We start from the raw sequence: 5,886 nt of genomic DNA on the forward strand, positions 1-5,886 counted from the left end.
ACAGCAACACAGACAAAAACAAACTAGGGTTTACCTTTCTCATTTTGAATAGTATGAAATAAAAATTTGAAGATATATTATATATTAAGCTCCTGGTCCAGGTTGGTCCCTGCCTTTTACCTGATGCTGATGGTTGGCCCCTTTATCACCATCCTCAAAATTCATAAATGTCATTCAGATAATGAGTGGATGAATGAGTCCAAAAAGCAAATATAAGAATTTTTGTCTCTTCACATGCGTTTGACTCTTCATTTTTGCTCATCATCATTCTTAACAATCCTAACTCTCATTATTTTATATCGCAGTTTTTCTCAGTTGTTTAGATGCATTTCTCACTAACAGTAACCTCATTCTTTAAACTGTGCCTCAAAACTTTGCAGCATTAATGCATTTGGCCAGCACTATTTCATTTCTAATTATACAAAATGCAAATGATAAAGCACTATTGCAAAACACAAAGGATGACTGTCAGTGCCTACAACAGACAGAATGACAGATACAATGACTTTTTTTTACCTGGTTGTAAACTACGTTATGATGGTGGTTATCTATTACATGACAATATCTCATCTGAGTATGTCATGATGCTCAAAACTGACTGTATGTTTTTCACTTGCTTATGTACATTTCACACTTCCATTGACATAGTTGTTGTTTGCATACATCAGTGCATACAAATTATTGTGTACAATGAGTGGAGTGCTAAAGGGTGTCCATTGAAAGAGTCCATTTCAAAGGAACAGTGTGAGGATGAAGGAGCTAAGATGCCTTTATGTACAAGTCTGACTAAAAAGGAATAGTTTTCCTTTCAGTGTGCCTCCATTACAGTAATAATGGGACCATGTAACGAAAAGAAAAATGTGGTAGGTGTGCTGTTACTGATTTGTTGTATGGAATGAAGCTCTACATTGTTCAGATTTTATAGTATGTGAACTGGTGTGTGCATTTTGCAGAAAGTAATGGAGATGGAGACAACTGACACCTCACATACATTTATGTATGAGAACAAATAAAACAATCACAGGCCGCCCACAGTGACTGTGCCAGGGCAGCATGGAGGCAGCATAACCTGCTGTGGCCTTAACTGCTCGAAGCCTGGCATCTTAAATGATGTGTTAGTTTGGGACAATGTCATGTTTCACCACTCCAGTGTAGTGAGTGAGTTGTTTGCTGTCCATCTGCAAATGTGGACAGTGTGTCCACCACCCTATTCACCTTTCTACCTCAACTTAGTTTTAGGAATTTTTTTCAGCGTGGTTATGGAAGGTATGTGGTTGTCAGACTTATGATCAAATGTCCTGAGTGAGGGAAATAGACAATGCTTGTTACGACATCTCAGCTGTGACATGCAAGAATGGTTTCCCATCAGTGCTATGCAAGGCACAACATCAGATATAATGCTGACAGAATCTTGAATCCCAACAGAAAAGAGCTGATACCTAATTAAACATATTAGCCTTGGTGTTTTCCAGTCTATATTGTATTTTCTTCATATTGTAAGTAAGATTCAAGATCATCCTGTAATGTAAATTTATTACAGTTTCTCACTTGCTTTTCATTTTTACTTTACTTATCACAACTTATGTTAAAACATGCAGTTCAGCCTTACAGTAGAAGGACAGGTCATTATGCACTATGGTGACAACTTGGAAGGTCTTCTGCCTTGCATGTTCCTGGCATACTTTACTGCTGACCACACACAAAAAATAGGACTGGAAATCCAATTAATGGGATGGAAATGCAAGCAGCACTAGCAAATCTGCAAGCACAGCAAAAGAAGACAGTAAAATAAAGAGATCAGTCATTGGATTTTGTGAACAATCACAAAGAGCAGTGGTAAGTGAAACAACTTGCATGAAATTGAATTTGCAGCAAAAATCTGTGAAACAAGATGTGTTTCACAACCCACACAATTTGTGCTATTAGCACTTATCGTATATTTCAATTTTATCTTCAAGCTTTTTCTCTTTGTGTAAATGCACGAATGTCGTGGGAAGTCAAGTCACTTTAAAAGGTGTCATTTTGCTTGACTTCTCACAACATTCATAATGGCTAACATGGTACAACACCCTAGTACTGTAAATGCATGAGAAAATGTATTCTGGTGTACATCTTGAAGGGGAAAGCACAGCCAGAGAACACTTACCTGACAATACTTAGGAGGCACATATCTGTTGCTAAAATCAATTGGACTGGCTGTGAGGCCACTGGTGAGCCTATTGACAGATCCTAGCTTGGAGCAGCTTTTTGGAGATGGAGAATGTGAGTGCTGAAGGTGTTACCTCTGACCCAAAATGAGCGGTGAGAGGCTGAACTGGTGGCACGTATGTGCAGGTGTAGCAAAGTCTGTTCTGTCTTTTGTAATTTTTTTGCACGTTTGAGTTAGGAACTTCCCCAAAATCAATTGTTCCTGTATACAGTTAGTAGCATATGTATCGTATGTTGTAGTAAGGGTGCTAATTAATGTTACTCCCACATGCACCAGGCTTTTCTGTTAAGCTACCAGGCACATGGTGGATGCTGTAGGGGTTAAGACATATTTTCAGCTCTCCTCAAGCCGTTTTTAATTTTATTTTATTTGACATGTATATTAAATGGAAACACTCAAGTTTGCAATAAGTCTTGTGTTTGTTTGAGTTCTTACATGTAGATTTTGTATGAATTATGATTGAAGTTTTACTAAAAAAATAGCATTTATTCTTTTAGCGTGGTACCAGGCCATTTTAATGTACTTTGTTGTGGTGTACAACATTTGCCACATGTGTATTCTTAGATTCATTTTTATTTTAAATTGTATTTTATTTTGTATTAATAGTTTGAGTTTGTAATAATTAGTGTGACCACAAGGGGTCACCAGAAAGCCCCAAATCACAGACACATTAAGCACCAAATATTATTAGGATAAAAAAGGCTTTTTATTTTCATCCACAATCTTCTCTCTAATAATCAGCCACAAAGCCATACAAAACAATAAATCTTTGAAATCTTCCTCCTTCACCGCTGAGTGTTGCCCACTGCCCCCTTGATGTGAGACTGTGGGCTCCCTTTTAAGCTGGACCCGGGAATGTTTCAAGTGCCACTCAATGTCTTCCAGGAAGCACTTCCAGGCCATAAAGTAAGTAGGGATGCCCTCGTGACAGCGCCCTCTGTCGGCACCCAGGGACCCTGACAGGGCTGCACTTCTAGGCTCCAACTTCCAAGCACCCTTGCAGGTGTCCCATTTGGGCTGTTATATGAGGACCACTGCCACCTGGGGTATGGGAGATAGAACATCTCATGACTCTCAGCTTCTGCTGCTCCATCCATTATATCATGCTGGCTAGACACAAAGTTATTTTTCCGTCCCATCTGTTGTTCAACTTTGGCCTCCCATCTGGGTAAGAAACCATTCTCCAACCCAGCCGCAACACTAATTCTCCTCTTATATCACATCATATTTGAGTGAGGGGACGCTGGCACACACATGTTGCTACCACTCCTCCCTGTTAACAACACTTTTCAATAAAATTTGCATTCATTTTGCACCTTGCACTGGGAATGACTGAGAAGTGATCTGATGTTTGCAGCCACCTGGTATGTGGCTTTGGGGCGATCACAATTGTAATACCCAGCATAATATGTATGTGGTTGTATGTTGGAACCTCTGAATTCAGGTAACTATCTTTTATGTGCATTTTGTAATATCTCCTAAACTTCTTCTGGATTTTTTCTGCTTTGTTGTCTCCACTCATTTGAGCCACCCCAACCCACCTGTTTCACCTTCTCCTCTGTGCTGAGTTGCTGAAATGTTCTCTGCTACTATGAGATAAGTGTTGCTCTATAATATGCTGAAATACTCTTGTGATAAACTTCTTCATATTAAACAGTTTGTCCAGAGCAAATAGTCAGGCTAGAATGTCCTTAAAGGCACTGGCACTGTGTGTATATTTATATTTCAGGTCAAGTCATTATCACCACCAGGCTGTGAATGAAAAGTTAAATGGCAGCATTTGCTCACAACTACACTGTCCTACTCATGGCTTTGGGAATACAAATGTCAGTGTGCCAGATCTACAATATGCTAAAATAACCTGTGGCTATGGATCTGTGTAGAATGAACCGTCGTCAGCTAATATTACTTTGCTTCACCCAAGATGTCTTAATGGCAAAGCATTGGTGCTATCAGAATTCATTACAAATTCTAAGCTTGATGTGATGTGCTTAACATAAACTTGGAAAAAAACGAATGACTTTATGCCTCTCAAAGAGGCGACACCATTCGGATACGTTTACTTCTCAGAGGTTCATAGCTCAAGACAAGGTGGAGGGGTCACAGTAATTGTTAGATCGGAGTTAAACATCAAAAGAATCCCAATTAACTGTCCATTGTTTTTTGAGTATCTGGCTCTTAAACTAATAACAAAATCTGATTCTGACTTACCTATTGTTGTCTTTAATCCCCAAAATTCGATGTGTCCTTCTTTTCTGAACTGAATTATTAACTCACTTAAGTTTCCTTTCCCAGACAGTAATTCTTCTTGGTGATTTCAACTGTATGAAAAATCAGGAATGAATTCCTGTCCTTGCTGGGCTGTTCTGACTTGGTGCAACAAGTTGATTTTCCTACCCACTCTAGTGGTCATATATTAGACCTGCGCTGCACATCTGACTTATCTGTCGGCAACACTTACAGCAGTGATTTGAGGCACTCATGGCCATAAAACAGTACTTTTCACTGTCTCATTACCTCTCCTTCCTCTTACCTATAAATATCAAATTTATTTCAGAGACCTTAAAAATATCTGTCCCTCTATCCCTGCTGGATTAATTTCTGATCTTTTTCTGTCATCCCCTATTCCAGCGTTTTTCAACCTTTAAGTATTTGCGACCCGAGGTTCCTTAAAAGTTTTAATTGCGCCCAACAAATGTTTTTTTGAAAGGAGCCCACTAATACCAATTTGTTCTTTTTTAATTAATGATATATCATAGATGCATATTTTATTATACCTACTTAACTTTTATCGACATTTATCTAACTCTATATTTATTTTTCTAGTATCAGCATGTAAGTTAAGTTAATTTGTTTTGGTTTCAATGTATTTTTCATATTTTTGATTCTTGTTTTCTTTTTTTCATATCTTCGCGCCCCCCTTTTTGTTACTTTGCGCCCCCCTAGTGGGGCCTGCTCCACAGTTTGAGAACCACTGCCCTATTCCATCAATGCTAGATAGTCTTGTTGACTACTATAACTCAGCACTTCATTCAGCACTAGATTAAACAGCTCAGTTAAAACATAAGGAAGCTTCCTTTAGGTGTTCAGTTCCATGGTATAACTCAGAATTATGGTCTATGAAAGCAGCTTGCTGATGCCTTGAGGGAATGTTACATAAGACTGGCCTCACTGTGCATTTCAAGGCTTTCTCTGACCTTCAAAGGGCTTAAAGAGATGCACTATGGCAGAATAATAGAAAGAGGCCAAGATAACCCAAGGATTTTGTTCCCTGTAGTTAATAAACTAGTTCCACCTGCATCTGGCCCAATTACCTCCTCTACTGAAGTCTGAAAAATCCCTACACTTTTTCCGTAATAAAATGAAAAATCTAAATAGTTCAGCTAACACGAATCCATCATCTATTTATATCTTTTCCTGTTTTCCCACTCCATCCTGCTTCTTTTCTAAATTTTCACCAGTCATATCTGCACTTGTTAATAACATGCTTTGTAAGATGAGACGGATTAGTTGTGTACTGGACCTCATCCCCACAACACTTCTTAAATCCTACCTTAATTCCATAATTTCAACTGTTACAACAATAATAAATACATCCCTTGACATTGGCTTAGTGCCACCCCCTTATAAAATTGCTTCTGTAACAGCAATGTTAAAAGTCGGGAGTGGTCTCTCCT

This window comes from Erpetoichthys calabaricus, chromosome 2 (assembly GCF_900747795.2).
Source record: "Erpetoichthys calabaricus chromosome 2, fErpCal1.3, whole genome shotgun sequence".
NCBI classification, from domain to species: Eukaryota; Metazoa; Chordata; class Cladistia; order Polypteriformes; family Polypteridae; genus Erpetoichthys; species Erpetoichthys calabaricus.